Source organism: Triturus cristatus, chromosome 9, assembly GCF_964204655.1.
Source record: "Triturus cristatus chromosome 9, aTriCri1.1, whole genome shotgun sequence".
NCBI classification, from domain to species: Eukaryota; Metazoa; Chordata; class Amphibia; order Caudata; family Salamandridae; genus Triturus; species Triturus cristatus.
The window spans coordinates 866247685-866273971 of record NC_140592.1 but is presented as its reverse complement, the minus strand read 5'-3'; the positions used below and the strand labels follow the sequence as shown (position 1 = coordinate 866273971).

The following is a 26287-nucleotide window of genomic DNA, read 5'->3' as shown; positions in this document are numbered from 1 at the left end:
ATTGAATTGCAAAATGTGTATTTTGGGGGGTATTTCTGTTCGTTTTGGTTGTGTGTTAAATAAATGCCTTTGTGGTGTGTTGTGTCTTGTTGTGTACCTTGCAGACCTTGTTTAGCCCTGTGGATTTTCGTTTTTGCACTTTATTGCATTAAAAGGCAAAGCATTGTGGTTTAGCAGCACGCATCCTTGGCCTGGCTATTATAGGCCTTTTCTCAGTACATTGTTTTCCAGGCCTCCTGCTTGTGATTTTGTGAGTGTCCATGTGGCTGTTGGCCATTTCTGGTGCGAGTTATTAGTGTACTGCTTTTGCCATATAGGCCTGCATTTTATTTCTTTGTGGCCTAGGCTTCTGGTTGTTGTGGGCCTGGCCATGAGGCTGGCGGTCATTTTGAAGCCAGGTCGTGTGCTTTTTGCAATAGGCTTGCATTGTCTGTCTTCAGTTTCTTGGAGTTGTGTGGGCCTGGCCATGTGGCTGGTGGCCATTTTGAAGGCCGGTAGTGTGCTTTTGCCATATACCTGCAACCTTGCGGCCTAGTCTGCCAATGGGCCTTTCATCCAGTAGGCTCAGAGGAGTCACAGGTGCATGATACAACTGTTTATGTGTGTTCTATTGAATGTAAACACCATTTAGGGCATGGATGGCATTGGATTGAATTGCAAAATATGTATTTTTGGGGGTATTTCTGTTCTTTTTGGGTGTGTGTTAAATAAATGCCTTTGTGGTGTGTGGTGTGTTGTTTTGTACCTTGCAGACCTTGTTTAGCCCTGTGGATTTTCGTTTTGCATTTAATTGCATTAAAAGGCAAAGCAGTGTGGTTTAACAGCATGCATCCTTGGCCTGGCTATTATTGGCCTTTCCTCAGTACATTGTTTTCCAGGCCTCCTGCTTGTTGCTTGTGATTTTGTGAGTGTCCATGTGGCTGGTGGCCATTTCTGGTGGGAGTTATTAGTGTGCTGCTTTTGCCATATAGGTCTGCATGTTATTCCTTTGTGGCATAGGCTTCTTGTTGTTGTGGGCCTGGCCATGAAGCTGGCGGCCATTTTGAATCCAGGCTGTGTGCTTTTTTCAATAGGCTTGCATTGTCTGTCTTAAGTTTCTTGTAGTTGTGTGGGCCTGGCTATGTGGCTTGTGGCCATTTTGAAGGCCGGTAGTGTGTTTTTTCTATAGGCCTGTAACCTTGCGGTCTAGTCTGCCAACAGGGCTTTCATCAAGTAGGCTCAGAGGTATTCATGGGTGCACGATACAACTGTTTCTGTGTGTTCTATTGAATTTAAACACCATTTAGGGCAATGATGGCATTGGATTGAATTGCAAAATATGTATTTTTGGGGGTATTTCTGTTCCTTTTGGGTGTGTGTTAAATCAATGCCTTTGTGGTGTGTGGTGTGTTGTTTTGTACCTTACAGACCTTGTTTAGCCCTGTGGATTTTCGTTTATCCATTTTATTGCATTAAAAGGCAAAGCAGTATGGTTTAGCAGCATGCATCCTTGGCCTGGCTATTATAGGCCTTTTCTCAGTACATTGTTTTCCAGGCCTCCTGCTTGTTGCTTGTGATTTTGTGAGTGTCCATGTGGCTGGTGGCCATTTCTGGTGGGAGTTATTAGTGTGCTGCTTTTGCCATATAGGTCTGCATGTTATTCCTTTGTAGCCTAGGTTTCTTGTTGTTCTGTGCCTGGCCATGAGGATGGCGGCCATTTTGAAGGCCGATAGTATTCTTTTTCCATAGGCCTGTAACCTTGCGGCCTAGTCTGCCAACAGGCCTTTCATCCAGTAGGCTCAGAGGTAGTCACGGGTGCATGATACAACTGTTTCTGTGTGTTCTGTTGAATTGTAAACACCATTTAGGGCATGGATGGCATTGGATTGAATTGCAAAATGTGTATTTTGGGGGGTATTTCTGTTCTTTTTGGGTGTGTGTTAAATAAATGCCTTTGTGGTGTGTGGTGTCTTGTTGTGTACCTTGCAGACCTTGTTTAGCCCCGGGGATTTTCGTTTTTGCATTTTATTGCATTAAAAGGCAAAGCAGTGTGGTTTAGCAGCATACATCCTTGGCCTGGCTATTATAGGCCTTTTCTCAGTACATTGTTTTCCAGGCCTCCTGCTTGTTGCTTGTGATTTTGTGAGTGTCCATGTGGCTGGTGGCCATTTCTGGTGGGAGTTATCAGTGGGCTGATTTTGCCATATAGGCCTGCATGTTATTCCTTTGTGGCCTAGGCTTCTTGTTGTTGTGGGCCTGGTCATGAGGATGGCGGCCATTTTGAAGCCAGGCCGTGTGCTTTTTGCAATAGGCCTGCATTGTCTGTCTTCATTTTCTTGTAGTTGTGTGGGCCTGGCCATTTGGCTGATGGCCATTTTGAAGGCCGGCAGTGTGCTTTTGCCATAGGCCTGCAACCTTGCGGGCTAGTCTGCCAACAGGCCTTCCATCCAGTAGGCTCAGAGGTAGTCACGGGTGCATGATACAACTGTTTCTGTGTGTTCTGTTGAATTTAAACACCCTTTAGGGCATGGATGTCATTGGACTGAATTGCAAAATGTGTATTTTTGGGGGTATATCTGTTCTTTTTGGGTGTGTGTTAAATAAATGCCTTTGTGGTGTGTTGTTTTGTACCTTGCAGACCTTGTTTAGCCCTGGGGGTTTTCGTTTTTGCATTTTATTGCATTAAAAGGCAAAGCAGTGTGGTTTAGAAGCATGTAACCTTGGCTTAGCTATTATTGGCCTTTTCTCAGTACATTGTTTTCCAGGCCTCCTGCTTGTTGCTAGTGATTTTGTGAGTGTCCATGTGGCTGGTGGCCATTTCTGGTGGGAGTTATTAGTGTGCTGCTTTTGCCATATAGGTCTGCATGTTATTCCTTTGTGGCCTAGGTTTCTTCTTGTTGTGGGCCTGGCCATGAGGCTGGCGGCCATTTTGAAGCCAGGCCGTGTGCTTTTTTCAATAGGCTTGCATTGTCTGTCTTCAGTTTCTTGTAGTTGTGTGGGCCTGGCCATGTGGCTTGTGGCCATTTTGAAAGCCGGTAGTGTGTTTTTTCCATAGGCCTGTAACCTAGCGGCCTAGTCTGCCAACAGGCCTTTCATCCAGTAGGCTCAGAGGTAGTCACGGGTGCATGATACACCTGTTTCTGTGTGTTCTATTGAATTTTAACACCATTTAGGGCATGGATGGCATTGGATTGAATTGCAAAATATGTATTTTGGGCGGTATTTCTGTTCTTTTTGGGTGTGTGTTAAATAAATGCCTTTGTGGTGTGTGGTGTGTTGTTTTGTACCTTGCAGACCTTGTTTAGCCCTGTGGATTTTCGTTTTTGCATTTTATTGCATTAAAAGGCAAAGCAGTGTGGTTTAGCAGCATGCATCCTTGGCCTGGCTATTATAGGCCTTTTCTCAGTACATTGTTTTCCAGGCCTCCTGCCTGTCGCTTGTGATTTTGTAAGTGTCCATGTGGCTGGTGGCCATTTCTGGTGGTAGTTATTAGTGTGCTGCTTTTGCCATATAGGTCTGCATGTTATTCGTTTGTAGCCTAGGTTTCTTGTTGTTGTGGGCCTGGCCATGTGGCTTGTGGCCAGTTAGAAGGCCGGTAGTGTGCTTTTTCCATAGGCCTGTAACCTTGCGGCCTAGTCTGCCAAAAGGCCTTTCATCCAGTAGGGTCTGAGGTAGTCACAGGTGCATGATACAACTGTTTCTGTGTGTTCTATTGAATTTAAACACCATTTAGGGCATGGATGGCATTGGATTGATTTGCAAAATATGTATTTTGGGCGGTATTTCTGTTCTTTTTGGGTGTGTGTTAAATAAATGCCTTTGTGGTGTGTGGTGTGTTGTTTTGTACCTTGCAGACCTTGTTTAGCCCTATGGAATTTTGTTTTTGCATTTTATTGCATTAAAAGGCAAAACATTTTGGTTTAGCAGCATGCATCCTTGGCCTGGCTATTATAGGCCTTTTCTCAGTACATTGTTTTCCAGGCCTCCTGCTTGTTGCTTGTGATTTTGTGAGTATCCATGTGGCTGGTGGCCATTTCTGGTGGGAGTTATTAGTGTGCTGCTTTTGCCATATAGGTCTGCATGTTATTCCTTTGTAGCCTAGGTTTCTTGTTGTTGTGGGTCTGGCCATGTGGCTTGTGGCAATTTTGAAGGCCGGTAGTGTGCTTTTTCCATAGGCCTGTAACCTTGCAGCCTAGTCTGCCAACAGGCCTTTTATCCAGTAGGCTCAGAGGTAGTCACGGGTGCATGATACAACTGTTTCGGTGTGTTCTGTTGAATTTTAAACACCATTTAGGGCATGGATGGCATTGGATTGAATTGCAAAATGTGTATTTTTGGGGGTATTTCTGTTCTTTTTGGGTGTGTGTTAAATAAATGCCTTTGTGGTGTGTTGTTGTGTACCTTGCAGACCTTGTTTAGCCCTGTGGATTTTCGTTTCTGCATTTTATTGCATTAAAAGGTGAAGCAGTGTGGTTTAGCAACATACATCCTTGGCCTGGCTATTATAGGCCTTTTCTCAGTACATTGTTTTCCAGGCCTCCTTCTTGTTGCTTGTGATTTTTTGAGTGTCCATGTGGCTGGTGGCCATTTCTGGTGGGAGTTATATAAGTGTGCTGCTTTTGCCATATAGGCCTGCATAGTTTTCCCTGTTGGCTTACTGCTTCCACCCATCCCCTTTGCCAGCAGCAGCTCTCTGAATGATGTGATGAGCAAATAATTTAATGCTAAACAGGGTCCACTTCCATTACATTTGTATTTTTGTTGTTGTTCTTCTTCTTTCCTATCCTTCCTGAGAGTGTACACAGTATACCATGAAAGCCCTTGTTGACAAAGTCTCACAAATGGCTACACTAAGTTATATCTTTTGTTTGTTTGTTTGTTTGTACTAGTAGTCATTGAACCACAACAAAAAATTCAACATTTCACTGATGTTCTTCTCATGGCTTCTTTGCTTTTAAGACACAATAAGACAGAGGAGGAGGTGTCATCATCACCCGTTGTACTGCCAGACAGAATCCTGCTGTGCACCACGTCATGTCCACGTGTGACCACAGACATCTCTGCAACTTGTGCACCTGCGTCCTGCTGAAATCTGAAGAAGATGGGTGCAAAGAAAGGTAACAGGTCCTCCAGTACCAAGAAAGTTGTCAGTGAGAAGAAGGAACAGAAAAAGGAAGTGGCACTTACCAAGACTGGTGTGCCGCCCAGGTGTTTTATGGGAAACAAAAAATTACGCCTGCAGCAGCGTTGTCTGGTGACCAAGCTGGGACCAGCACCTCCGCATCAGCGGGCCAGCCCCACCAACCTAGGCCCAAGCCCATGAGTGTCGTAGAGGTAGCCAGTCTACTAACGGGCAGCAATGTTGAAATGTCATTATCGCAAAGTAGTACACAATCAACGCAGGTGGAAACTCAGCAGATAAGTGGGCAGCAGCAGGCGTAGCAGCAGCCACAAGAACAGCAGCAGCCGCAAGAACAGCAGCAACCACATCCCACTATAGTAGTTGTTCCTTCTGAAGTAGGGGCATTTCAGGAAATCAAGCTTCCTGTAGACAAAGAGGAGCAAGCCACTGTTTCAGAAGATCCATTGTCTTCTAGACCCCGAGAAAGGAAAAGGAGGGTTAGTCCATCATCTTCTTCTTCAAGCCCCACTTCTGATGATCTTGATGCCAATTGGAAGCCACCAGCTCAGTCTGAGAGTGATGCACGCCACAAGACAAGGCTAGTGGAAAGGAAGCTTCCAGAAAGCCTTACAGTTATGGAGGTAGATGTACAAGAGGGGGATGATAATGACGAGCCAGTCATCACGAACACCACTCCCAGCCCCGAGGAGATGGGGACCAACATTATTACCCTATCCAAAATCGCTGTGAGGGATGTAGCACGGTTACCTCCAACACAGATAACAACAACACGACCTCCAGCTTCCATATTTGCAAAGGCCTGGTAGGGACCTAAATCCAGCTCAACCACCACCTCAGTAGGTAGTGGTAGTGTAACTGCACAGAATCAAATTCCAGGCACACCCTCAGTTCATCTGGTATTGAAAGTGGCACATCCAGCAGTGCCAGAAAGTTCTCCTCCTCAGTTTGGGACTTCTTTTCGGTTAGCAGTAAGGAGGAGAACATTGCTATATGCTCAATTTGTTGACAGGCTGTTAGGCAGGGTAAGCTTGGTACAAACTATGGTACCGGAGGCCAAACAAGTCATCTCAGAATACACCACAGTATCCAGTGGGAGGCTCACCTACGCTGAGAAAAAAGTAAAACTGAACCCATTGCTGTTGTTGGGGATGAAGAATTAGGGGACGATGTGATGGCGGTGGAAGGTGAACAAGAGGGAGACATTTCTAGCCCTGTCCCCAGCAGTGTAGTGGTACCGCCCACATACTCAGCAACATCTCAGTGGCACCGCAGTGAGAGTCATACTCAAAGTCAGTTTGAGACACCAAGGCAACCAAGTACTGCAATGAAAAAAAGTGTGTCGTTGAGCCTAACTTGGTTCAAGAAAACTGCTGCACCATAAAGGAAAAAAATCCAGCCTACCATTTTCAGCATGTTAAGGTCGGAGGGGCAGTACGAATGCAACCACCCAACGGCACTGTTGTACGATGCGAATCTGGTGAAAATTTTAGCGCTGGATCTTCTCCCTTTTTCATTTGTGGAAGGGGTGGGTTTCCTTGAATTTGTGTCAGTCATCTGCCCTAAATGGAAGGTTCCCAGCCGGTCCTATTTCGCCAGAGTAGCTGTTCCAGCACTACATCCCAATGTGCTGGAATTGGTTGAACAAGCTTTGCAGCAGAGTGCTGTTCACAATATCCACCTGACAACAGACATGTGGACCAGTTGCCAAGCCACTGATTACATGTGCATCACTGCACACTGGGTCTCTTTTGTGGGGGTTAGCGATAAGCTATCTCAAGTAGGTGCTGTTGACACAGCTGAGATTTTTAATGCTACTAGGAAACATGCAACTGTAGCCATGTTGGCCCTGGAGAATTCTCATACTGCTGTAAACATTTTGGAAGAGTTTCACAGCAAGGTCTTTGAATGGCTGTGCCCAAGAGGGTTTAAGATTGGTTTTGTTTCCACAGATAATGGCAGTAATGTACTTAAGGCCATGCAGCTTGGTTCCTATTTCAGGGTCCTGTGTTTGGCTCACTGCATTAACATCATAGTTCAAGACTTTCTGAAAAAAGAAGCCATAGTCAGCAACTTACTGACCACCTTCCGAAGAATATGCACTCATTTCAGCCATTCTTTTAAAGCTCGAAAGCAGCTGAGGATCATTCAACGTGACTATAGCATGCCAGTCAAAGCACTCATCCAGGAGGTGGCAACACGTTGGAACTCAACTTATCATATGCTTGACCTTCTGTTTGAGCAGTACAGACCAATCAATGAATATGTAATGCGAAGAGGTGATGCTACTGTGAAAGGAATGACCCTTCAGATGGACCAATGGTGCCTAGTTAAATGCCTGACTGAGATGTTTCTTCCTTTCGAGGTCTTCACACATGAAGTCAGCAAGGAGGACAGTACTATGGGCCAAGCTATCCCATTGTTGCACATGCTAGAGCAACAGCTGAAGGAGGTGTCTGAAGTGTACAAAGGAGTAGAGGGAAAAAAAGAAGCATAAGGGTTGGTGGAGAGCTTATCACGTCGCTTAGGTTACAATACAAGGGTGCAAAATAAGATTTTGTCACAAGAACATTACATTACATTTGTGCCACAATTCTAGATCCACGGTCCAAACCGGCTCTGAAAAGTAAGACATTAATTCCTTTTTCTGAAGTGGATGTTGCCCGGTACAAAACTTGGATAGCTAAGGCAGCCAGTAAGTTGGAAAATGAATGGCTGGTAATTAAAAGCCCGCTCCAAACACCCACAACCACAACAAGTTCTGCAGCAGTGCATCCGGCGTCAAGTTCAACTTCGGAGCCTGAGGGCAGTGCGTTTGGCTAAGAACACTCACTAACACTATCGACAACAGCAAGAACCGGATCATCGGCCCCAGTAAAATCTGTAAAGGATTGGTCTTTACAGCAAGGACTTGGTAGGTCCAGTGCTGATGCACAGACAAAAGAGGCCGAACAAAGTGTAGCACCCCTGAACATTGAGCGGATGGTCCAGGCCTATCTGGATGACCCGACAGAGGTGTACATTGATCAAAATCCATTGCGTTATTGGAATGGGAAAAGGGGCCAATGGCCACTGCTCAGCAGGTTGGCGATAAACTATCTGGCTTGCCCTGTCGCAGGTGTCTCTTCTGAACGGGTTTTCAGTGCTGCTGGTTCCATTGTAATAGTGAGAAGGACCAGTCTCTTGCCCAAAAACGTGGAGAGGTTAACAATGATCAAAATTAATCAGCACTTTATGCCACCAAATTACACAATACATGAATCAACGCAGGAAGATGAGGACAACGGCTCAGGTGACGGAAGTAGCGTCTTAGATGATGATTACCTACTTCTGCTTGAACCCCCAGAGTTTGAAGACGAGCTGTACTTCCCTGACAACTAGACTTGCACCTCCCTTATTTACTTTTAGTTGTGTGTCTGTCTTTCTGGTTGGAAACTTTGAATCACAACAAATCCATCACCACTGTCTTCTAGTCTTTTATTGCCATATATGAGTTTCAGCTTTCTGCATTTCAGTCCACTCCTCCGAGTCCTGCTCCTCCATCCTCCTGAATCGCCCTAAATCTATTGCCCTCAAGCCAGATGATTAGCATAATAGAAGAACATCTTGCCTCATTGAGTCCCTTCAAAAGAAGTGGAACATGATGATGACTGCTATAGCTATCCTCCTTTCCCAGCCAAGAGAGACTGGCCATTAATTGAAGATGAGAAGGAACAGGTAATGAATGATGACATGCATTGGACGCTGACTGAGTGATTTGTGTTGTTGTTGTTTGTAGTGCATGAAGTTATTCATTGTGTACAATTATCTAATCTACACACTAAAAGTAACTCAAGGCACTGTTTGTTTCCCTTCTCGTTTTTTAATAACAAATTTGTACTTCTACTGCAGGCCGATCCATTGCATTTTGAATATGGAAAGGGGACTCAATCTGTACAATGGACACTGAGTTGGACAACACCATGATGATGACCACAGTGACATAATATCTTCACAGTCACTCAGTAGGATCCAAGATGATTGATGGAATAACTCAGGGTGTTTCATGAGTGGAATAAAAGGTAAACAAGTCAACAACAACCACTGCAGACCTACATGTCTGTGTAGTGGTGGAGTCGAGTGTGGTGGTATGACTGAGAGCGGTGCATTGATTTAGTCACTTAATTTGTAAAATGTTATGTTGCTGTATATTATGTGCTTTGTCTGCCTCTGTCCCCCCAAAAAAGTATGCTAAATGGAGGATGGGTCACGGCGGGTGATGTGGGCCTGCTCTGTCCTGTTGTTGTTGGAGGTTAATGCTAGAAACAGACTAGAGTAGACATGATGTATCCATGCCACCTCTGAAAGTGTTCTTGTTGCACTCCACCGTAATTTATGGTTTTTTTTTCTACTTGATCATTCACTATGCCTTTTGTTTTTACATCTACAATTACAGGCCGGCCCTTACCCTGTGCTATACTGTTTAAAATAACTCACACTTACCTTACCAATAAATCTACATCTGCCAGGCAGGCAGTGGAGTCACCCAAGATTGATGGCCGGAGCGTCCTTGGAAGGGAGGACCAAGAGGAATGCCGAGATGCAACTCCCCATTTTTACCAGGATAACATACAGTAACAGTATAAACTTTCATCATCTTTTAAATAATTTGATTCATTTGTTGTCTTCAATCATTACTACTGTGTGTTGTTGTTATTAGTATGTTTGCTCTCTGCTTATAATTCAATTAATCCCTACAGCTATTTTTTAATTTCCTTTGCTATCTTTAATTGTAAGCCTGGGCCGGTACAACAGAACAGAAACTGTATGCAATTCGGGTCTCTGAGGACAGACAGGCTAGGCAAATTGCATAATATACTGCTGCCCTGTACTGTCTAATTGTCTAGTAGTAGATAGTAAGTACTTCATTAACCATCAAGTTATCATCATCACCTAACCCTCTTCCCCCGGGCTATGTGACTTGTTGAGGTGTGACTAAATTAAATGGACACCAATAATTTATCACACGCTTGCTGGGGCGGATGTGGCAAAAGCAACACTAATTCAATTTCAAAGCAGGGCGAGGATCTTCTTCGGCTTGCCCACCCATGAGCAGTATATTTGCGAGGTATTTTTTTTACCAAAGGAACCTAATCCATCAGCATTAATTGCCGGCAGCGATTGGATTTGTTGTCATCCTCCGACACAGCACTAACGATTCGCTTGTGTCGAGTGTACTGTAGACCTCGTCGAGTGACTCGTCACAACTAGAGTTTGTAACTCTGTGTACTAGGCTATCCCCGCCACCATTATGTTTTATTGGATTTTTGTACGTTATTGTTTGGCAGTAAGTTCTTTACTGTACTTCATTCTACTACTCCTCCAACAGTCTCTCTCAGGCGACTGACTGTCTCATTTCCTTTTTTTGCAATTGCTACTGCCAGTGTCTACTCCTACTACCACCACAACCATGGCATGTTGGGAAAGAAAACCATCATCACCATGCAGCCATCGCTGTGCCTAAGTTAAACATCAAGCACAGGTAAGAGAAGACGTTTGGGGGAAGCATAATTAATAATGGACATTTTTTCATTAATTCAATTTCACACACCCCTTTGATGAGTCCAGTTGTAGAATGTATAGACTAGGAGTAGAGACTGACAGTACTAGTAGGACAAGTCACTCAGTGAGTGGTACCGCATCTATCTGTTTGTGTCTTACAAAGTCATCCAATTATTTAAATCAAACACTGGCTGTGGCCCTGCACCAGCAAGGAAACTGTGTGACGTAAAACAGTAACCCCACCCAAAAAACATTAACAACATCGTATGTAAAGTATAAATATATAATTTAATATCTCAACAAAAATAAACTATGTCAATGCCAATGTCAATGTCAAACATTTTTATAGAGCGTGCAAATCACCAAAAGGTCTCGAGGCGCTAGCAGCCAAAGACAGAGACAGACAGTGACCTAAGTACCCAATACAAAAACTTATTGAGAAAAAAGCCAAGTCTTCAACCTTTTACAGAAATAATAATGGTCTGTTATAGATATTAGTTCCAGTGGGAGTTTGTTCCAGAGCACGGGAGCTAGATACGAGAAGGATCGGCCACCATTACGGACCGTTCTAATGCGTAGTTGAGCAAGGAGGAGTTTTGTGCTTGACTGTAAGGAACGTCCCGGTACATACCATTGAAGTTCTTTTGCCAAATAGTGAGGACCAGTACCATACATTATCTTATGTGCAATGCTTAGGATTTTAAACCATCCTCTTTGGTGAACAGAGAGCCAATGTAAGGTTTTAAGAGTCGGAACCGATGGGGTACGGGAGGGGAGGTTAAGATTTAAAGCTCTTTCGGAGCTTATGCATAATCCCAAAACAAACTCCGAGCACCTGATTAATATGGGCATTCATGGACAGGGAGTTATCGATGGTAATACCCAGGTTGCACACTGCTAGCTTGGGCGAGGGACAAGTGCCCAACTCCGTGGGCCACCAGTCCTGTGTCCAGAACTGCTCAGCTTTTCCGAAAAGAATGACCTCAGTCTTACTGCCATTCAACTGCAACTTGTTTAAGCTCATCCAATTGTTGATCTGGACCATGCAGCTCTTAAAACGGGATTGAACACCATCCTGATCAGAGTCACAGGTAACGAGCAGCTGGGTATCGTCAGCATACAACAGAGTCTCAAAACCGTATGATCTGATGATACCCGCTAAAGGTGTTAAGTATACATTGAACAGCATGGGACCGAGAATGGATCCCTGCGGAACCCCAACTCTTACTGGGTATGTACGGGAGACCATTTCATCTACACAGACTGTAGTGAATCAGTCGGCCAGATAGCTCTCAAACCAGTCCAAGGCCTTCCCTCTGATACCCACCTCCCACAGTCGATGTTTCAAAGTTCTGTGGGAGATGGTGTCGAAAGCCGCAGACAGGTCCAGGAGAACCAAAATTGATGATTCTCGTTTATCCAGGGCAAGCCTGATGTTATCCACTACCTCGATAACTGCGGTCTCCGTACTATGGGCAGCACGGAAGCCTGATTGGGAGGGATCAAGAAGGCCATGGGTCTCAAGATAAGCAGTAAAACGTTTATTCACTAAATGCTCCCGTACCTTCCCAAAATAAGGGAGCAATGAGATGGGACAGTAGTTTACTGGTGCATAGGGGTCAGTCAAAGGTTTCTTGAGAATAGGCTTGACCTGAGCATGTTTCCATCTCTTCGGAACCTTGGCTTGATTCAATGACATGTTAAAAATGGTAGTTAAGTATGTAAAAAATCCCACAACAACACCTGACCCACCCCTCTCCCTAACCCCAACCAATGTCCGTAACGAAAAAGTCCAACCTATACGAAATGTCCAATTGTCCAAAGAAAGTTAACCCCAATGCCTGATGCCCACCCACCAAAAGAAGAAATAAAAAAGGGGCAATTAACATGGTCTTATCTGCGGGCTCGCTTCTCCAGGAGGACACAAACTTGCTCCTCTGCGCTGAGCCACACGGTGCTTCAACGCACAGTAATTGCATCCACAGGGGCAGGGGCAGCAGTGGTATTAAAAGATGGGTGGCGGCGGGCGGCTGCCAGACGGTGGCGGCGGAGCACTGGAGGGAGTGGCTGGGGCCCAGGGCATTGGAGGAGGCTTCAGTTGCTGCCACCTCCTCCTCCTCCTCCGCCAAAACCACCAGCCACCGGTATTCCCTTTGTATGGCCTCTAGCTTCCGGCACAGGGCCTTGGCTGCCAACTCCTTCCTCTCCGGTTTACCTTTGGAAGGAGTAGCTATATCAAGAAAAAAAAAACAAGACTATTACAAAATATACTCTTAGCAAATCAGTAAGACAAATTAATTCTACACATAGTGGCACGGTAGCACTAGCCAGCACAGTACATAATATTTGTGGTATGTATCTATCCTCCCACTTCCTCGGCCTCTAACATTTGTGGGAGTTTCAGGCATTCAAGCACCCATGCATCTGATTCCTATCAGCCACCTATGCATGCATGCATCCCACGTATCCTTCTCTGCCAGTCATAAATATTAAATCTCACCCGTCCTTCTTCCTACCACCCTTCTCTCCCTTTACATTTAACCTATCCATCAAGGTCATCTGATCTGACTCTTAGTCTTCTCCATAAAACTTTCACAGCTGAGTTGAAGTCAGATAGAAGAGGCCATTGGTTACTCAACACTCACGCCGCTAATGCTTTTACTAATGCTAAGTAAAGGGTATCCTCAACCGTTCACAACAACTTCTTACTTAATAAGTCTCAACAGTACAGTATACAGTACACCCTTGCAGTGAGTGTAATGTCAATAAGGATTAGGAATATAACTTACCACCGCCCGCCACTGCTGCTGGTTCACCCCCTGCAGCTCCTCCTGCAACTGCCGCCTCTTCTCCGCACTCAGCAGCCGTGTCGCCTTTGCCGCTGGCCCCGGCACTGGTGGTCGGTAGTACGCCTAGAAAAAACATTACACATTTTTTAGATGCCATATACAACTCTCCCTATTTTTCACTAGCAAGATTGAAAAAAAAGTTAATACATACATATACAACAGACATCACTAGTACAAATCAGGTAGTAGAGTAGACACTAGTAGTGTTATATGGTCCCTAGGGTAATTCTAGTCTTTGCTTAGCTAGCCCCAACCATGCAACCATTTTACCTTTGTGTCTTTTATTTTTGCACACGTTACCTCGCAGCTTGTTGTGTAAGATGCCTTTGAGCCCACATGAGCTCATACTGCTACTGTCTGAGCGCTGCGTACAAGGTCGAAAAACAAGCCACTTTGTTATGGTGTTCTGCTGTTAGTCCATATTGCTGATCCATAAAAATGCTACACTTTTGGCATGACTGAGAAATGCTTGCAATATAGTACTAACGCGCACCATTTTTCTCATAACAGACGGAATATTCCCTTCTACGAACCAGAGCTTTGCAGAGCTTATGATGTAACCAGTACTAGGTTCTTCTAAGGTGAGGGGTACCCAGAATTCGCTCAGAGATCTTCATTTATAATTTTATATAAACTATATTCCTACCAAGGGGAGGGTGGTGCTTCCACCACTGTTCAGTTATCACGATTTTGACTTTTGTCTTCTACTTGTAGTTGTTGTAAGTGTAACTAAGTGTAACAATGTTTATTGTTTTAATCATATGCATTTTGCTGTTGGTGCTGCATTATAGAACAACTTACAGAGCTTGTCAGTTGAAAATAAACCTTTTGAACTTACATAGACTCTGTGGTATTTGGTGTGAACTTACACGAGTGAGTGAGCGAAAGGGTGTGCAATGTGCATGTGCATTGCTTCCGCGACTGAGAGGTCGGGAGTGTTATAATCTGGGTTGTCTACTCATTGGGTATGGGGGGGGTTTGGAGAGGGTTTGGAGAGCTAATAGTAATGAGACACTATAACTAGTCGGTCAGGGGATTGTGGTGGGTTCTGATTGAGGTGTGAGGAAGGTCCAACCTCCCATCACCAACATAATATTTTCTTGTGCAAAGTTCTTTATGTGTAGAATCCCAACAACAGTAGTAGTATGTCCTATCCTATCAAAGATAGTAAAATCTGGTTGGGCATTTTGTTGGTGGGAATTGTCGAAAAGACTCAAGATTAAGAAAGCCTCAAGATTCAGAAGACTAGAAGTAGTAGAAGAGGACAACCCAAAGGACTGGACTCAATGGCTAGAGCTATTGGTGAATCTGAGTTTTATTTAAAACCTTTAAAATAAAGAGTGGCCAACTGGGCAAGCTTAGCTACAGACAGAATAGTAGTAGTAAAGAGAGTCATAGCAGAGGCAGTTAGACGCAGGGATAACAAGAATTTAGAAACAGATAGTCTAGATCGAAGAAGAATTGGTAAAAAATATAGTATTTAGGAAACAGAAACAATAGTTTGGAGAAATTATGTGGTATTTAGTGTACAGGAATTATGTAGAGTGGGATTATATGTTATGGAGAGTAATTATGTGGTATGGTAGTCTGTGTTGTGGAGTGGTAACCTCAGGTTTAAGCTCAACTATGAACTCAGTGAGACAAAAAAAGAAGGAATCACTGAGGAGCACTTGTGGATCTAGTCAGAGGTATGAGCAGGGCCACTGGAATTATGTGACTGTTTGGCTGCACCGACGTTCGCACAATTATACATTTTCTGCATTAGACACATAATTCATTATCTGCTCCCTAATTTGCAGATTTGAACACAAGAAGCCTTGTTTCTAGCTCAAACGGCTCAAACATTACCAAAAATGCAGCAACAAGTGTTACAGCGTCGTGGAAGGCCCTTTGCAAACCTAGAATGGTCACCTGTTACTTATTACTAAATGTGGGTGTTAAATTGGTACTAATGGTGTGCAAGCCACTCTTGCTTCCTTCTATACCTCTCTTGCCTCTTTCTGCATTTCTGTTGCTTCTTTCTGCCCATTTCATTATTTTTCTGCACTTCTCTTGCCTATTTCTGCAAATCTCTTCTACTTTCTGCACCCCTCTTCCCTCTTTCTGCACATCTGTTGCCTCTTTCTGCATCTCATTTGCTTCTTTCTGTACCCCTCTTGCCTCTTTCTGCACCCTTCTTCCCTCTTTCAGCAATTCTCTTGTTTCTTTCTGCACTTTTCTTCCTTCTTTTTGCAACCCCTCCTAATGCTGTTGCCTCTTTATACACCTCTCCTACCTCTTTTGACAACTCACTTGCTTCTTTTTGCTTCTTTTGGTTCTTTCTGACCTGCTCTTGCTTCTTTCTGCACCTCACTATCCTCTTTCTGCACTTCTTTTGCTTCTTTCTAAACCTCTGTTGCTTCTTTCAGCAATTCTCTTGCCTCTTTCTGCACTTCTCTTGCTTGTTCCTGCACCTCTCTTGAGTCTTTCTGCACCTCTGTTGCCTCTTTCTGCACTTCACTTGCTTCTTTCTGTACCTCTATTGATTCTTTCGGCACCTCTGTTAATTCTTTCTGTACCCTTCCTGCCTTTTTCTGCACCCCTCTTCCCTATTTGTGCAACTCTCTTGCCTCTTTCTATATCTCTTTTCCCTCTTTCTGCATTTCTCTTGCCTCTTTCTGCAACCTTTGTGCCTCTTTCACCAACTCTGTTGCTTCTTTCGGCACTTCTCTTCCTTCTTTCTGCACCCCTCGTGATTCCTTCAGCACCTCTGTTGCTTCTTTTTGCACTCCTCTTCCTTCTTTCTGCACCTCTCGTGCCTCCTTCTGCAACTCTGTTGCCTCTTTCAGCACCTTTGTTGCTTCTTTCTGTACCTCACCTGCCTCTTTCTGCACTCCTCTTGCGTCTTTCTACACCTCTGTTGCTTCTTTCAGCAATTCTCTTGCCTCTTTCTGCACTCCTCTTCTTTCTTTGTGTAGCCCTCCTGCCTCTTTCTGTACCTCTCTTGCCTCTTTCTGCATCTCTCCTACCTCTTTCTGTAGCCCTCTTGTCTCTTTTTACACCTCTGTTGGCACTTTCTGCACTGCTCTTGCTTCTTTCTGCCCCTCACTTGCCTCTTTCTGCACTTCTCTTGCTTCTTTCTAAACCTCTGTTACTTCTTTAAGTAATTCTCTTGCCTCTTTCTGCACTTTTCTTGCTTGTTTCTGCACCTCTCTTGCGTCTTCCTGCACCTCTGTTGCTTCTTTCTGCACTTCACTTGCTTATTTCTACACCTCTCTAGCCTTTTTCAGCACCTCTGTTGCTTCTTTCTGTACCCCTCCTGTCTCTTTCTGTACCCCTCTTCCCTATTTGTGCAACTCTCTTGCCTCTTTCTACACCTCTCTTCCCTCCTTCTGCAGCACTTGTGCCTCCTTTTGCACCTCTGTTACTTCTTCCTGCACTTCTCTTGGTTATTTCTGCAATGCTCCTGCCTCTTTCTGCATCCCTCTTGCCTCTTGAGTAACTCTTTTGCTTCTTTTTTCACTTCTCTCTCCTCTTTCTATACCCCTCTTCTCTCTTTCTGCACCTCTGTTACTTCTTTCTGCACCCCTCTTGCCTCTTTCTGCACTCCTCTTCCCTATTTGTGCAACAAACGTGCCTCTTTCTATACCTCTCTTCCCTCTTTCTGCAGTACTCAAGCCTCCTTTTGCACCTCCGTTGCTTCTTTCTGTACTTCTCTTGGTTCTTTCTTCACTGCTCTTGCCTCTTTCTGCATCCCTCTTGCCTCCTTTCGCACCTCTGTTGCTTCTTTTTGTACCTCTGTTGCTTCTTTCTGCACTTCTCTTGTCTCTTTCTGCACCCTTCGTGCCTCTTTCAGCACCTCTGTTGCTTCTTTCTGTACTTCGCTTCCTTCATTCTGCACCCCTTGTGCCTCCTTTTGCACCTCTGTTGCTTCTTTCTGCTCTTCTCTTGGTTCTTTCTCCACTGCTCTTGCTTCATAATGTACCTCACTTGCCTCTTTCTGCACTCATCTTGCTTCTTTCTACATCTCTGTTTCTTCTTTCAGCAATTCTCTTGCCTCTTTCTGCACTTCTCTTCCTTCTTTTTGTACCCCTCCTGCCTCTTTCTGCACCTCTCTTGCCTCTTTGTGTACCACTCCTGCTTCTTTCTGTACCTCTCTTGCCTCTTTGTGCAACTCGCCTACCTCTTTCTGTACTCCTCTTGCCCCTTTTTGCACCTCTGTTGGGTCTTTCTGTACTGCTCTTGTTTCTTTCTGCACCTCATCTTACCTCTTTCTGCACTTCTCTTGCTTCATTCTAAACCTCTGTTGCTTCTTTCATTCAGCACTTCTCTTGCTTGCTTCTGCACCTCTCTGGCATCTTTCTGCACTTCCGTTGCCTCTTTTTGCACTTCATTAGCTTCTTTCTGTACCTCTCTTGCCTCTCTCTGCACCTCTGTTAATTCTTTCTGCACACCTCCTACCTCTTTCTGCATCCCTCTTCCCTATTTGTGCAACTCTCTTGCCTCTTTCTACACCTCTCTTCCCTCTTTCTGCACCACTCTTGCCTCTTTCTGTACCTCTGTTGCTTCTGTCTGCACTTTTCTTGCCTCTTTCTGTACCCTTTGTGCCTGTTTCTGCACCTCACTTGCCTCTTTCAGCACCTCTGTTGCTTTCTGCTGCAGTTCTCATGCCTCTTTCTTCACCTCACTTGCCTCTTTCAACACCTCTGTTGCTTTTTTCTGCAGATCTTGTGCCTCTTTCTCTACCCCTCTTTCACTTTCTGTACCTCTCTTGCCTCTTTCTGCACACCTGGTCCCTGTTTATGCACCTTTCCTGCCTGTTTATGTACCTCTCTTGCCTCTTTTTGTACCTCTCTTGCCTCTTTCTGCACTTCTCTTGCTCTTTCCGCACTCTTCACGCCTGTTTCAGCACCTCTGTTGGTTCTTTCTGCACTGCTCTTGCTTTTTGCTGCACCTCACTTGCCTCTTTCTGCACTTCTCTTGTTTCTTTCGACACCTCTGTTGCTTCTTTCAGCAACTCTCTTGCCTCTTTCTGCACTTCTCTTCCTTCTTTCAGTACCCCTCCTGCCTCTTTGTGTAACACTCTTGCCTCTTTGTGCACCCCTCCTACCTTTTTCTGCACCCCTCTTGCCTCTTTTTGCACCTCTGTTGGGTCTTTCTGCACTGCTCATACTTCTTTCTGCACCTCACTTGCCTCTTTCTGCACCCCTGTTCCCTGTTTCTGCACCTTTCCTGCCGTTTTATGCCCCTCTCTTGCCTATTTCTGCACCTCTGAGTTAGAGGTACTTTTAATCCCCCTGCTCTATTATGTACTAGGGGTTTACAGGGGAGGTCATGCAAATCTCAGGGATACCCCAACCCATAGTGCACCCTAGTGTCTGTAGGCATTTTCACTGTATTCTAAGTGTCTTTCAGCATAGCACTGGCTCTGGGCCTTGTTAGTCAGAGTCAGTTCCCACCAGTACCAGTCAGTAAAAAGTTGGGGGCCCAGAATGACTTTGAAACAGGGCCTCTTTCTGCACCTCTGTTGGTTCTTTCTGCATATCTCTTACTTCTTTCTGCACTTCTGTTGCCGCTTTCTGCATTTCTCTTGCTTCTTTCTGCGCTTTTCTTCCTCTTTCTTCACATGTCCTATCTCTGTAGGCATAGTTAGAAATTAGCATTTGAAAAACCTTAGAAATTCAGTGAAAAAACCATAGGTTTCAGGGACGTTATAGTTAGAAATGATCAATTAAAAAACCTTTGAAATTCACTGAAAGAAACATAGGTTTCAGGGGCTTTATAGTTAGAAATTAGCCTTTAAAAAACCATAGTAATCCACTGAAAAAACCATAGGTTTCAGGGATGTTATAGTTAGTTGGACATTTCACTCGGACAAAACCAGAGAAATTCGGCCGTTATAGTTAGTTGAGCTAATTATAACTCGAGCCCCAGCAATGCACTGCTGATGACGTCACATATTACATCATTCATGACATGGTCAGTGACATCACTGATGACATCACTGATGATATCTCAAATGACAAATGAGCCTTTTAAAGGCTAATTTCTAACTATAACGTCCCTGAAACCTATATATATATATATATTTGTATTTCCTGTCAGCCTTCATGCAGAAACACCCTCCAATTCACCACACGTCCCGAGGGCAAGCAGAAGAACGGCACAACATACTCCTTTGCGACATGGTAGGTTATTCTTTTTTTATTGAATAAGCCTCCATTCGTCACGTGGTCATGTACAGCAAAGTGCAGAGGTGCATACAAACAAATATGACCTCCGCGTTTCGGCTTGAGCCTTCTACTCCCCATGTATTTTCTGGAAATCCAAGAAAAAACAAAGCGGCATACCTCCGGACAGCAGAATACTTTATTGTGCATAAAGATGATGCGTTTTGGCCAGAGCCTTTTTCGAGTGGAATTCATATGCCCAATTGCCTCTAGAAATAATCATCACAGTTCATAGAGAAGAAATGCTATACTCATTACGATAGCCTCCGCATTATAAATTATAATTATACCGTTTTTGTCATCACAAACAGGAGATCAAATTATTTTAAATGTTGTACTATACAAACAAATTATGCTGCCGAAAACAGTGTAATTTCCATGTTTTAGAAAAGATTTTCAAATAATAAAGTTTTCATTGCGTACAGTAGCTCCCCGAGCTTTACCATGTACGTGAACACATCCGGCTACTTAGTTTGGAATACCTTATGTTATATGTGAAATATCTCAACTGTCACTATACAGGCAATTTAATAAAGTTATCTACTTCAAAATCCACAAGTGAACCATCGTGTGATTATATGTGTTATTCCTAAGCTACAAATTTATGGTGCAGCTGGAACATTTTGGATTTCAGAATGGCCAAATTAAGCCATCCTATAATTATAGCTTCTGTAATAAACAACACATTGATAATATTAGCTAATTATAAACACTGCCACTGCTTCTATGGACAAAAATATCCCCTGTGTGTTAAAATTCTATGTCTTATAGTCACAGGTATGTTCAAAACGGTTCAGTTATCCTATTCCATATCCCTACTGATACCTTCCTATTGGCAAGACATTCCCACACGTATTTGCACAGTGAAGAAAGAGTAATAAAAGGTGAAAGTTTTTTTTGCATGGGTTTGGCCTGTGGGAGAGCACTTCTCAGATTGCCTGCACTGTGAGGGCAACAACCCTTGACCCTATTTCTCCCTCGACTTTCATAAGTCATAGTAGAATAAACAAAACGGTATCAACTGTCAATATATGTGCATTCTACTATAGTATTGACCAGTGTTGACAACCTTTGAATGCATTGGCCTCAGCATCCAGGTAGGCATTCAAAACCCAATACTCCCATTAAGAATGTTGAAGGTGATGAGTAAGTGACCAAATACAGATTAAAATCAAACTGAAGGAGACGACACACTGATGGCCTTGGAGGGATTAGCAAACTATATGTGTGGCCAATGCCTCTCCGCTATTCAGTCCATTGGGAATTTTTGTATTGAGATCGATTATATATCTTCATTCCAAAATGTGAAGCTATTTCTCCCTGTCGCCACTCCTGGGATGCTTGGGACCCTATCAATTCCACAGAACTGCACCAAGCTGCTGTTATTATCATGTTTTTCATGGAAATGCCTGGCCATAGGGTAACTGAAGTCTTGATTTGCTACAGCTCGTAAGTGTTGAAGAATTCTGGTTTTTAGTTGCAACTTAGTGCATCCGATATATCTGACACCGCAAGGGCACTCCAGCACATATACAGCAAAATCACTGGTACATGTAATGTATTTGATGATTTTCTTGGCCTTGCCTTGTTTGGTGATGTAACTGCTACGATTTTTGCTCTTCTTACAGGCCTTACATGAATTACATTTGATGGAGCCCTTGAACGAGCCTAACCAATTGTAAGTAGCAGATTCTCATTGATAGCTGTCAACCAATCTATCCATCAGTGACCTTGGTCTTCTGTATATGATGAGGGGTGTATTGCCAATGTTTTTCCCTATTACAGTGTCAGCTTCCAATAAGCTCCAATGATGTTTTGTAAACCATATGAATCTTTTGTTAAAGGTAGTGATCATACGTGGGTCACTTGTTTCTTCCTTCTTATCTTTACGCCTGTTATTAAACAACATCTCATCTTGTGTCCTGCCACTGACCTTCATTTTGGCCTGTGACAGGACCTTTGTGCTATAGCCACATTGCTTAAATCTTGCCTCCATGATGTTCTGCTCCCTCATAAATCCAGCATTAGTTCTACAATTACGGCGAGCTCTTACAAATTCACCGTAGGGAGTGCTGTGAATAAGGGGTGCCGGATGGTTACTTTGGGCATGTAAGATTGTGTTGCCTGAGGTCTCCCTTTTAAACAGGCTGGTAGTTGTTTTCGCATTTTCAATGGCAACTGCCACATCCAGAAATTCCCAGTGGCTGGTGCTGATCTTGTGTGTGAAACTTAAAGTTAGATCATTGGCTCCTAGTTTGTTAATGAACTCCAATGACAGGGTCTGCGGTCCATCCCAAATCAGGAAAAGGTCATCCCTATGTACCTGAATCAGATTGGGATGTGTTCTGTGTACCTGTCATTTTCTTCCACCCACACCACCTGTTCCTCCCACCAGACCAGGAATAAATTCACCAGGCTGGGGGCCAAAGTGGTACCCATGGCTGTCCCTAATGTCTATAGAAATAAAGTGTTTTTTTTTTTTTAAATGGCACCGTAGGAAGGTGAAACAGGCTGGCGCAGCAAATACTTAGACAATTATATATATAAACACGTAATGGCGGCAAGCTGACTTTTGAAACTAAAGCAAAATTGCACCAAGGAAGTGGAGTCCGTTCCTGTTTTGTTCCGTGTGGCAAGAGAACTTGAAAAAACAAGGTTGAGAGTGATATTTATTTATAAATATATGAACACATCATAGGATGGATGCGTTTCATCGATGATATATTTTTTGTATGGAAGGGAACTGAGGACATGGCCGAAGCTTTTGTTAAGACCCTGAATACTAATGATCTTAATGTCCAATTCACTACAGTAGTCAACAAAAAATCTATTGGTTTTCTGGATGTACATGTTTTTATAGAAGACAATGGAATGGAGACGACACTGCACAGGAAGAGTACGGCTGGAAACTCCACGCTTAATGCGTCGAGTTTTCATCCTACTCATTTGATAAAAAGTATCCCATATAGGGAATTTTTAAGGCTACGTAGAATCTGTAGCACAGAAATAGCATTTGAAAGATGTATAAATGAAAGCAGGCTCAGATTCTCAGCCAGGGGCTACAACAATAAGATCATTGATTTAGCCTAGAATGAAATCCCAGGAAGATCTGTTGACCAATACGAATACCCCTTGTAGAAAGAGAAAAATCTGCGTTTCCAATAAGGAAGAAGAGAATACCAAAATGAGATTTATAACTACATATGGCAGTCAGCACAAGAGAATCAGGACCATCATAAATAAGCATTGGCCCATAGTGCAAACTGACATGATATTGAACCAACTATTCCCAACCCCCCAGCCTTGACTTTTAGAAAGTCCAAGTCAATGCACAATGTCCTAGTCAGGCCCAGCCCAGAGTTGATCACTAATGTAACTCAGCCAAGCTCTATGTGGCTAGCACCTCGCAATGGATTTATCAAGTGTAACAGGTGCAGAGCGTGTAAGTTTGGAGCCAACACATCACAATATACTACAGTGTATGGAGCTACCACAAACAAATACCAGATATAGTTGTCAAACTGATTTTGCTGTCTACGTATTGAGCTGCACCTGCGGACTTCAATACGTAGGCAGCACAAAGCTGCAGGTGCATGTGCGTATTTTACAGCACCTCAGAGCCATTGTCAACTCTGACATGACCTATCCAGTGGCCAGACATTTTAAGGCAGTGCACCACAATAAACTGGAAGATTTAAACTATTTTGTCATAGCTGCTGATCCACCAATGAGAAGGGGAGGGAACAGGAAGAAAGTCCTAAGACAATTGGAGACAAAATGTGTACTTGAATTAGATACTTGCACTCCCAATGGACTCAATAATGGGGAAGAGCTGTACAATTTTTTATGAGAGATTTTGCAGAATTTTATAAATATTCATGTCTATTTATGGTTATTTATGAAATTAATATAGTAAGGTTTCAACATCAATTTTTACAATACCATATTTAATACATATTTACATAAACATCATTTTTATTCAACATCTTTTGTATTCATCCCCATCATAGAACACAGGTTGCATAGGATTCTATCATGCCGTAATGGGTGCTGTATTTTAAATTTTAGAATATACTATGTCACATTACAACAGGGCTACTCTTCCAGCTATATGTCCTATCAAGCCTTTCCAATCAATGAGGTTGTATTGTTTGAGTGTATATTACACTCAAATAAAAACCATATGGCAGTGACTTTGTGGCACATTACGTCATCGCCCCCGCTCGCCATTAATTTTAATTTTCACATTCAAACATATTTGATTGTGATTGTTTTTGTTTTTGCTTTTTTGCACAGCACACTTTAAATGCACTTTGTAGCACTTTGTATATTCTCTTTTGGTGTCATCATAACACAAGCAACGCCTATGAATGTATTTTCATATGGGGTTTTCAGTACAGAACATGGGGGATTGAATTGTTTAAATTGTTTTGGTTCAAAAATAAGAGGGGATCTTAAAGAGTCAGACAGCTGAATAATGAATTTTAGAATGTTACAGATATGATTGATGTGGTTTGTATCCAGTATATAGATATTTTTGTCTCTTTAGATGTCAGATTAACTGGCTTCTATTAGCAAATGAATCAAAAATACATTAAATATGAGGATTTATCCGTACAAAACTAAAGTATCCCCTGTTTTGAATGATTGCTATTTTTAAATATGCATTTAAACAAGATGATAGCAATTTCTTTAAGAAATAATGTGATCATGCAATTAGCACTTTATATTGTACATTGAATTGATCCCAGGAAGTTTGTTTATTTGAACTATCCATGTTGCTATTTGCACAGAACTATAATATGTCTATTTTTGAATTGTGATTTTAAAATGCGTATTTAAACAAGATAAATGTAACAACTGCTCCTACAACAATGTGATCATGCACTTTTCACTTTAAACCATACATTGGATTGATCCCAGAAAATTTGTATATTTCTACAGTCCATGCTGCTATGTATTATCAATTTTAAATAATTATGATGCACTGATTATAGTGAGAATATCCAACAGTGTTTCTTTTAGTTTCACTAATCACGTGACGTAATGTGTGGCAACGGTGTTGAAAAGTAATAAGGGACTAGGGTCTCATCATCTGATCAAGCCCACTGGATGAGCAAAACGCATCATCCACCATGCTGAGCGTCAGCTAAATAAAGAAAAATTTCGCACTTACCTGGTGTCCGTGTCCCGCTTTTCGACTTGAAACAGTCATGGGAATCCTGGGGTAACATATATATATATTCACTGAAAAAAACAGAGGTTTTACAGACGTTATAGTTAGGAATTAGCATTTAAAAAACCTTTGAAATTTACTGAAAAAAACCTAGGTTTTACAGACGTTATAGTTAGGAATTAGCATTTAAAAAACCTTTGAAATTCACTGAAAAAACCATAGGTTTCAGGGACGTTATAGTTAGGAATTGGCATTTAAAAAACCTTAGAAATTCACTGAAAAACCATAGGTTTCAGAGACGTTATAGTTAGTTGGACATTTGACTCATATAAAACCAGAGAAATTCGCCCATTATACTTAGTTGAGCTAACTATAACTTGCGCGCCTGCAATGCACTGGTGATGACGTCACATATTACATCACTCATAACATGGTCAGTGACATCACTCATGACATCACTGATGACATCTCAAATGACAAATTTTTCATATATATCTATGCCAAGGTCTATTGAAGAATGAGTGGATGTAGAAGTGCCTGAATGGATTATTTAGTAGATGCATGACTGACTGTATAAGTCACTGATTGAACGTATGTTACTGAATGCACGGGTTAGTGACTAAACTGTGTGAATGTCTATATTAGTCTCTCAGTGGGTGTGTAAGCAGGTACATGGGTTGGTGAGTAGCTACATCAGTGTCTATATGGGTTATTGATTGATTGTATGAGTATCTGTATGGGGGCTGAGTGTCTATGTGGGTAGGTGGGGGTGTCTGACTGTGCATAGATGTCTAAATGGCTGATTCACTGGTTTTATAGATTCAAAAGTGCATCTCGGAAGGACTGTATGGGTAGCTGACTGTGTGTTCAGGTGTGTTGATTAGTGAATTGATGTCTGAGTTGTATATATGTGAGTAACTATGTATGTTTTTAGACAGTATATGTGAGTGTTGGGGTGTATAATTGACTATACGTGAGAGAGAGTGATTGCAAGAGTGTCTACATACATGAATGTGTACTTGTATTAGTGATTGTATAAGAGAGTAAGTATGTGTTAGTATCTATATAAATAAGGAATGTGGTGTGTTTATAAATAAGTCAGGTGGTGTGTATATATCTGCATAGGTGAGTACATGGGTGTGATTTATTGTTTGCATGACTGAGTAGATGTGTGAGTAACTCTATGCATCAGTAGCACTGTGTGAATGTATGTATAGGTGTATGAGTGGATATTATACTGATGTAATGATGAGTGACAGCATGTATGAGTGACTCTCTGAGTGTATGTCTAGCTCACAATATATAGATAGGAATCAGTGGATGGGTATCTAGTATCTGGTATTGGTGTGTCTATGGTTTCGAAAATGGTAGTCTGTATTTTAGAGTACGTGTA

The 26287-nt window shown here is 42.8% G+C and overlaps 1 long non-coding RNA gene across 2 annotated transcripts in view; it reads left to right on the top strand.

Moving 5' to 3' along the window:
* The window catches only part of LOC146798980 (uncharacterized), an 875086-nt gene that overhangs the window by 346641 nt on the left and 502158 nt on the right, over positions 1-26287 (top strand). For both annotated transcript variants that reach the window (XR_014968819.1, XR_014968820.1), the window contains exon 2: positions 21347-21396. This is a non-coding gene — a long non-coding RNA (uncharacterized LOC146798980). The remainder of the gene's footprint in view (positions 1-21346; positions 21397-26287) is intronic.